We start from the raw sequence: 9,703 nt of genomic DNA, 5'->3' as shown, positions 1-9,703 counted from the left end.
TTATATAGGTTTCTATATACAATTCAATAATTCATCGTCTGTATATTTTATTGTGTGTCAGATCTCTTTTCATCACATTTATTCCCCCCTGACCCCTTTACTGCCTCCACCACCCTCCTTTCCATCTATTCTGGCAATCACCTTACTGTTTTCTGTATCTGTGTGTGTTTTTCTCTGCTTCACCCCTTCATCATTTTACCAGCCCTCCAAACTTCTCCCCTCTGACAGCTATTACTCTGTTCTTTGTATCTATGAGTTGCTTCTATTTTGTTCATTAATTTACGTTGTTCATTAGAATCCACATAAGAGTGAGATCATCTGGGACTTGTTCTGTGATTTCAATTGGGTCATTCAGGGAAAATTCCAGGGAAGATTCAGAAATAGGAATGTGAAATAGAGTTTGAAGGATCAACAAACAGATGCCTTCAGATAAGAGATTGTCAAAGATCGGGGGTGGAAGGGAAGCGGTTTCAAAATGAGTCAGAATCTCTGTCAGAAAACTATTTTAATAAAATCATGCTTTGTTTATTGGTATAAACCATGTTCAAGAGGAAACAGACCAGATTTTTATGGATAAGGTTAAACATATATCAGCAGAGTTGGATCAGGCTCATTTACCATTTCTTCAACAATTTGTTTTTGACCCATGATTTCTGTGCCAAGCAGAGGTGGTTTCCTGATTTCCTTCATTCCTGGGTGTTCCTTCAATGGGAGAGGCAGGGTTCAAGGAAAGGGGCGAGCAGATATTCTGATTTGAGCTGAGGGAGAAGAAGAGGATTTTGATCTCAAAGACAGCAAATCAGAGAAAAAAAGAACAATAGAGGAGAAAAAAAATAAGTGGATAAGAGGTTAAAGAAACAAAACAAGAAAAATCTCCTGTGCTATTTAAACTGTAAGTCCACAAAAAAACAGAATAACCAGGGTAACTGTTACAGCCAAACAGATCAGTATCAAAGGGAGAGAATGTCCTTCTGGTTGGGGACTAAATAATGTCAATCTATGAAATACACTCTATCCCACCTCAGTTAATGCTTCTCATTTCACAGAGTTGGGACCTTACAAGAGTTTTCTTCTATATTTTCTAGAGCCCTCATTTCAATTCTTTCTAGTCAATGTGTCTCCTTTCATTTTTCTTTAGTACCTCTAATTCTCTTTCTCTATTTTCTTGAAATGTAACTGCTTTGAATCTTTACACTTCCTTATGATTTGTATTCTCCCACTTTTACCCTCTTGTGCATAGGAGTCCTATCTATTCTCCAACTGCTCATTCATTAGCCCTGGAATTATGGGAAGACTATCATTTCCTAATGGAGCCCTCGTTCTTTCTCACCCCAGTGGATGATTATATCATGGCCTCCCAGGCTACAGTGTTTCATTTGGCAAGTCAGGCTAGCTACCTCTACAGTTGCCACATTAAGGATTACTTGAAGATATCACATGCCTTCAGCATTTGGCAGGATTTGACCTTGTTGAGTGCCCCACTGATCCTGTTGACCCAGCATCCACATCACCCACACAGGTTTCAGATGAAAGCCAGAGACATGGCACACCAGCAGCAGACAGCCAGGACCAGGACTGGAGCCTTTGGTCACCCAAGCCTGTAGCTTCACTGGAAAGAGATGAGAAGAAGTGGAGTTTAGGTATCTCAAGCCAGAACTTGTGACTCAGGTACCTTAGAACCCCTGAACCCACACTCACCTTCAACCCTCTTATTCTATGTCTCAAAGGAATGATAAAGAGAAAACACTCAAATACAAGAATGAAGCAGTGAGGCTGTGAGGGGAGAGGAGGTTGTGCTTACCTTGTCATTCCAGGTCTGACTTCCCTCCTTGCAGGAGGACTGACAGGAATTGAGAGCCTGAGAATGTCACTGAAAAGGCCCATCAGAACTTTAACAATGCTGTACTGATTAAGCATATTTCAGACATTCGGAGCCTGACTCCCAGCTCCTGGAGACGGCTTCCAGAAATTTCCTTGGAAACTCAAGAAATCTGATCTTTGATATGCCACATTTAAAAAACTCTCTGGGGCCTTCCCAGGAATGCACTCTAAAGCTGCCTGATACCTGGATCTCAAAGGGATCTGGAGATGGTCAAGGAACAGAGAGTCAATATGGAAAAAAATTGTAGGGAAGAAACATCAACAATAGAAAGTAGAGGAATTCAAGGAAAGAAACATATTCTTTGAACCACGTTGAAGACTAGGTTTTGGAAGAAAAAGCAAGAAGAAATCTGTGGGATGAGTATGTGAAAATAATAAAGGATTATGGAAATAATTAGTTTGAAAAAGCTAGATGGGAATACTCTTAGAAAGTCAGCAGACCAGTCAAGAAGAGGTTCCTTGAGACTGATTGGGTATTGCCTAGGTCAGGTGAACATTTAGAAAGGAGGGCAGGTCTAGGTTGGGAAAGGCTGTGTCTGAGATCAAGAATGGGCAAGAGAACATAGGAAAACACTATAACATAGAGCCAGATCCCTTTGAGATCGAGGTATCAGAATATAAGGGTATAATCAGGAGTGTGAAGATATATACATGTAAATCGTTCTTTGTATGTGGTTGGGAAGGGGTAGAGTGGGAATAGTGGTAAGAGGTGAAGCAAAGAAGAAAGAGTTAAGCCAAGGTAAACAGAAGATTGAATAATGGTCACAGTCCATACATCATTTTCCCTGGTCAGAGCTTTCAGGTAAATATCAACCTTGAAAAGCAAACTCACATCCAAACTGAAACTGACTGGATAATGCCTGCACTTCCTTAGGGAAACTATGCATGTACAACAGCAGTAATCGAAAGTTCTTCAATTCTTTCTTGCTAAAATTACCCTGGAAGGAGGGCTACAGAATGCAGATAGTGCTTGAAACACTGTCCCAGCAATGAGCCGGCAGCTCACCCAGCCAGCCTCAGCCCTCCGTGTGCTGATACTTGCATAGCTGAAAGACAGAGAAGTGACAATGAGAGAAGATGAAAGGAAGGAAGATGAAAGGCCCATGTAAGAAAAGAATAATGGTAATACTTACAAATTTCCATACACATGTCCCTTTTCCCAAATATAGCTTCTTTTCCCCAAAATCAGAAAGAGAAACAGACTGGGGTCAAGGATGGTTCTCGGCATTCGCTTGGCATGCAGATTCCAAGTGTGCCCAGTAGGAGCATTACTCTCTTCCTAGAGACACTCTCTAAACTTTTCTACACTCTGCTTTGCCCAACCACAAGTATGTTTCCAACTGGGTTCTTCTCATCCACTGTGCTTGGTTCATGTCAGAGAATTCCTTGGAAGAGCAGGGTCAGAAGCAGCAGAATTGAAGCTCTGCTTGATAAAGAATGCCTCAGCAGAACAACTTGTCCTCAGAACTCAGAAAACATCTTCCCCTCAAAACCCTTTTGAACTTTTTTTGTAACATCCCTTTCCACAAAAACAAACCAAACTGTCCTTCTTCTCACTTCTGTGTGGGAAGAACCCGACTGCCTCCCTCAACCATGAGCCTCCACAAGGTCTCTCATTTCCCCTTCATCTCTTCCCTGTCTGGCTTCCCAATTTTCTTTTTACTTTTGTCTGCCTCCTAACTGCCACATTGCACCAACATGTATAAAAGGAGTTGTGGCTTGATAACCATGTCTGCAGTCTGTGGTCTGCCTGGGAAATGTAGTACCTCTTGGCCTTGGAGACCTCAAGCCTACATTTGGATTCTCAATGTCCATTTCTATAAAAAGAAGTAACAGAAGGTCCTCAGTAGTGCCCCGTGGCCTTTTCAGCAGTGTCTCCACTCTGGATTCTTCTCTGGTCTTCTCCTCCTATGATGTGCCTCCTGGCCTTCCCTTTTCCCTTTTCTTGATATTCTCTGTATTTTTCTACTTACCTATTATTTTCTCTGGAGTCTACTGCCACTCTTCTCATTGCCTTGCATGTTCTTCCTATCCCCTCAGACTACTCTCTGTCTTCATATCCTGCTTTTTCTTAAAATCATTATCAGAAGAAAATAGTCACTTTGAATGTAGCTGCATAATTTACAGACAAATCTCCATAATCCACAGTAAAGAAGGAACAGCGGTGGCAATACTGATTATCAGGTAATCTCAGAAAAATACCCTTTTGCTCATTTTCTCTAGTCAGACCTACTCTTGCTGTTAAGGATCCAAAAGAATTCTTAACTCAGAAATGATGAGCTGGTCAGTAGACAGATTTTCATTAATGTTGTATGAGTGGGTCTATAGGGGATGCACAGGGCCATGGCCTCCCACTCTACCCTAAATGAGTTGAGTGTCTCTCCAGGTCCCTGGGTATGAGGAGCAGTCATGCAGTCTTCCCCTCACAGTCTATGTACTGGGAACACTGGTGTCTCCTTGATGTGTCTAAGTAGAGAAGAGTTTTATAGGAGGCACTCCTGGAAATGAGGTGTTCATGGGAGAAATAATAACTGTGTTGAGTCTTTACTTTTGTTCTTTACATTGATATTTGCTGTGGCAGCCTGCAGGCAGTTTAAATACTACCCTTGGTTTTCATAGACACGTTCAACTAACATTTAATCAGAGCCCACCTGGTTACAAAATTTATGTAAGACATTAAGTTTTCAGAAAGAATTTCTTTTTCCATATGTGTGTGACAGAGACTGATAGGGACAGACAGACAGGAAGGGAGAAAGTTCAGAAGCATCAATCCTTTATTGCAGCACCTTAGTTGTTCATTAATTATTTCTCATATGTGCCTGTCTGAGGGGCTAGAGCAGACCAAGTGTCTCCTTGCTCAAGCCAGTGACCTTAGGCTCAAGTTGATGAGCCCTGCTCAAACCAGCTTAATCTGCACTCAAGCTGGAGAACTCGGGGTTTTGAACCTGGGTCTTCTGTATCCCACTACGATGCTCTATCTACTGCTCCACTGCCTGGTTGAGCTCAGAAACAATTTCTTAAGAAAAAAACAAAGCAAAACAAAAAATATCAATCCACAACCTCTATTTTTATAATATAAAGTACTCACAGAATTATGCTTCAAGTTATTTAAAAAAGTTTAGACTCAATGTCATTCATTGTTTCTGACTCTAAGATGCTGGTTCAATGTTTCTCTCATGTTCAATGCTGTGGGAAAAAATGTCAGAATTCTAAGGTAATGAAATAATCTTAAAATTTTTTGTTCAGGGAAATTATCATCCTCTTGTGAGGACCAATAACTCTGTTTGGAATACTCAAAAAATCAATAATATGCCATATAACTCCATTATGAAACTAATAATCTAAGTAAAACCAAACATTAACTTGAAAAATGCAGTAAGTACTAATATAAATTTATATTTATAAATGAATGGAGTGCATATAACTTAAAAGTTTCTGCACAACAGAAAGAACCATAAACATGATGAAAAATAAACAAAAAAACTTAGAATATATGTGCAAACAAAATCTCTGATTAAAGGCTAATATCCAAATATACAATGAACTCATACAACTCAAGAACACAACAGAAAACAAAAAGTCCAATTTTTAAAATGGGCAGAAGACTTGAAAAGAAACTTTTCTCAAGAAAACTTAAATGGCCAGCAGATACATAAAAATATGCTCAATTTCACTAGCTACAGGAGAAATGCTAATCAAACCACAGAGCTATCACCTCATGCCTGTTAGAATGAGTGTTAACAACAAGAAATAACAAATGTTGAAGAGAATGTAAAGAAAAAAGTTTCATCCACTGCTCATAAAAATGTAAATTGGTAAAGTCACTATGGAAACAGTATGGAGTTTCCCAAAAACATAATATGTGGGATTAAAAACAAAAAGCAACAAGCAAACAAAATAAACAGTCACAGACAGCAGTAGAGTGGTTATCAGAGGGGAAGGGGAATAAAGGGAGGTTGAAGAAGGTAAAGGGGGTCAAATATATGGAGAGTGAAAGAGACCAGACTTTTGGTCATGAAACATAATGGAATGCACCGAAGATTTATTATAGAATTGTATACCTGAAATAAATATAACATCATTGACCAATGTCATCTCAATAAATGTAAGTTTAAAAAATTCTTTAAAAAATATATAGTTATCCTTAAATAATAGTTTGAATGCACTAGGAAATTTAGTGCATTTAATTAATATTTCTGAAACAAGTTAATAATCAAAAAAATTTTATTCCATATTACTTAATTCCCTGGGAGACAAGAAAATAAAGGAAGATAAATAAGTTTTATATGAATCATATATTATTGACCACAAGAAAACAATATAAAGTAAAAATTTTCAGAAAAATATGCTAAATTATGACTTTTATAGGAGACTTAATTTAGTCATGGTGGTGGAAAGCACTGGCCTTTTCTTTATCTCGAAAATGTGCAATATTTTAAATATTTATTTTATTTATTTATTTATTTATTTATTTATTTATTTATTTATTTATTTTTTGTATTTTTCTGAAGCTGGAAACGGGGAGAGACAGTCAGACAGACTCCCGCATGCGCCCGACCGGGATCCACCCGGCATGCCCACCAGGGGCGACGCTCTGCCCACCAGGAGGTGATGCTCTGCCCCTCCGGGGCGTCGCTCTGCCATGACCAGAGCCACCCTAGCGCCTGGGGTAGAGGCCAAGGAGCCACCCCAGCGCCCGGGCCATCTTTGCTCCAATGGAGCCTTGGCTGCGGGAGGGGAAGAGAGAGACAGAGAGGAAGGAGGGGGTGATGGAGAAGCAAATGGGCGCTTCTCCTGTGTGCCCTGGCCGGGAATCGAACCCGGGTCCCCCGCATGCCAGGCCGATGCTCTACTGCCCAGCCAACCAGCCAGGGCCAAATATTTATTTTTAAATGATGAATACATTCATCTTCATTCTAGAAAACAATAAAGGGATTCTACTTTGAGGAGGAACCTTAAAGAAGTCCTTTGAAAAGACAGCAGAAAAGTTCCTCAAAATCCACAATCCTAAAATCATGCAAAACAAAAATATTGCAAAGCCCTGGTCAGATAGCTCTGTTGATTAGTTTCGTAGCAAAATGCAGAGGTTGCCATTTTGATTCCTGGTCAGGGCACATACAGGAACAGATCAATATTTCTGTCTTTGTCTTGCTCTCTCCCTCCTCTTTCTTAAATCAATAAAATATATTTTTAAAAATGTAAAATAATACAATAAAAAGGATATTTATAAATACTATAAATAAAAATGAAACATACAAAGTATGATAATTAAATAATTATTTATTTATTTTAAAAATTATATTAAACTTATGGGTATAAAATGGTTTAATAAAATTATATAGTTTTCATGTATACAGTTCTATAATACTTTCTCTGTGTTTTGCAATGTGTGTAGCCACATCTTCTTATGTTATATCAGCACGTATTTGACATTCTTTACCTGTTTTTACTTCACCTTGCACTTTTTTCCCTCTAAAAACCACCATACTGTTTGCTGTATATTTTTCTTTGTTTTCTTTGTTCATTTGCTACTTTCATATTTATATCGCACATATGCATGAAATCCTATGATTTTTGACTTTTTCCATCTGATTTCTTTCACTTAGCCTACTATTCTCAAGATCCATCTATGTTATTGCAAATAAAAGTATTTTACTTATTTTTCTCATGAGTATGTAGTATTTCATTGTATTTACGTACCACATCTTTATCCAATCATATATCAAGCAACACTTCTGTTGTTTCCATGTCTTGGCACTGTGAATAAATCTACAATGAACATAGGTGCCGGGGTCCAGCCCCGGGGGGGATCCAGGGGTCCCACAGGAGGAGACGGCGTCGGCGAAATTCGAGTGAGAGAGCCGAATTCTTTTCTTTCTCTTTATTCTCTAGTTAGCATTTACTGCCAGGCATCTCTACCAAATGCTAGTACAGCTCCTTTTTTATACACACACACCAAGTTACAATTACATGGTATTAATCATTGCTTCTGTTTCACTATGTTTACATGTTTCCAGATAACAGTTAATTTATATCTATAAACTACGAATCAGGTGGCAAATCATTCAAAGTACAATTAAAAAATAACTTGAATAGCGATAACATCGGTAAAAGCTTTTAAAGTATTAGTACTAACTAATAACTCAACTTTACTGTTGTTGTGAGTCAAGGGGCAGAGAGAGATTAACAGACAAAATCATTAAGGACTAGCAAATGACCACCGCTTGCTCAGGCAAATGGCCTTGAGTTTATGCAGTGTCCTAACTTTCCTCACAAGATAACAAAAGGCTTGCCCATTAAGAAATTGACATAACATTAAGAGTAACTTTTACTTAAAGATATATAGAGTGCACTCGCAAGATAGCTTAGTAGCAACATAATTTCAGAAGACATTAATTGCTATTGCTTCTATGGATGCCCCCCGCCCCATACCTCTCATTATCAGAAGAAAGAATTTTTGGGAAAGTTTATAAATCTCATGAGTGTCTCACTGAGAAAGCCCAGCAACTGCCTTCAGTCATAAAACAATTCTCTTAGCAAAACATTCTTTTCTTGCTGACTGCATTCCCATCCCAGGCCACGCAACGGGCCATTCCATAACACCTTACCTAAAATTCTATTGTCTAGTCAAACTTTATTTATTTACTATATTCATACACTAGCTAAGTTCTAGCTATATTCTTTTTAACATGATTAATAAGAAGAAATTCTCCTACAAACTTAACCCTTTACGAGGGATATCATAGCCAGCCTCTTATGTTTATGAGCCCAGTTCAAGGGGCTTACAGGCTTTTCTGTGGAACTTACACCTTCTGTCTCATTTCCAAAGAAATTACTACAAATCTACAGGGAAAGCACGGTACTATTATCCCTGTGCCACAAATAATAGCACACACCCAGAAAAGGGGGGGATATAAGGCCAGATTAATTCAAAAGATTAAAGGGGGAAGTATCATGCCTTTCCTTGTGGTGACTTTGTCAACCCGCAGCTGTTGGTCTTTACTGCGGTGACTCTATCTTCTTTTGCTGTGACTTTGTCAACCAGCAGTTGTGGATCTTCTTCTGCTGTGACCTAGTTAGGCAGCATTAGTGGATCGGCTCCCGACACATAGGAGTACATATATCTTTAGAAATAAATGCTATCAATATTTTCAGGTATATATCAACTGAGAAATTACTGGGTCATATGGTCTCTTTATTTATAATTTTTTGAGGAGCCTTCATACTGTTTTTTATAGTAGTTATAACAATTTTTATTTCCATCAGCAGTGTATGATGATTTCTTCTTCTATATCACTTCTTCAACACTTATTATTACTTGTTTTACCTATAATAGCTAAAGAACTATTTATTAACACTGTTTTCATTGAATTTTAAGCTTTAAGAGCAGTCAGTCATATAACAGTAATCCAGGAATTTCTTTCATAGCAGAGGGATATGTTTGCCTGGGAAGATACTCCATCCTGAAAAGAGACACAATACTTGAAAAAAAGGAGATCATGGAAGTAGTAACTAGACACCCAACAGTACTTTGTTGTTCTTGCTAGAAACTAAAAGGATCAATTGCATCATGTGCACAGAAAGGGAAGGGGTACAAGGGCATATTCTGAGTAACAGCCCTCTAGTTCTACAGAAAGTTCTAATACATACGACATGTTTTTTAAAATTTTATCTGAAAAATATAAAAGCATAAGATCATACATATTTTTGCTATAAAGTAATCAAGGACCTCTTTGCCTTACACATAACAAAAGATACTTTAAAATAGGAAATGTATAGAATCTTACATTAGAGAAGTAAATATTGAAGCTTAGGGACCAAA

General features: G+C 38.2%; 1 pseudogene; it reads right to left on the bottom strand.

The window, feature by feature from the left end:
- Positions 1 to 590: 590 nt before the first annotated feature.
- Positions 591 to 3,696, bottom strand: LOC136398446 (T-cell surface glycoprotein CD1e, membrane-associated-like; annotated as a pseudogene).
- Between the last annotated feature and the right edge of the window lie 6,007 nt (positions 3,697 to 9,703).

The sequence above is a fragment of the Saccopteryx leptura genome, chromosome 3 (genome assembly GCF_036850995.1).
Source record: "Saccopteryx leptura isolate mSacLep1 chromosome 3, mSacLep1_pri_phased_curated, whole genome shotgun sequence".
Classification (NCBI taxonomy): domain Eukaryota; kingdom Metazoa; phylum Chordata; class Mammalia; order Chiroptera; family Emballonuridae; genus Saccopteryx; species Saccopteryx leptura.
The sequence above is the reverse complement of the archived record's forward strand: the minus strand, read 5'-3'. Positions and strand labels throughout refer to the sequence as shown.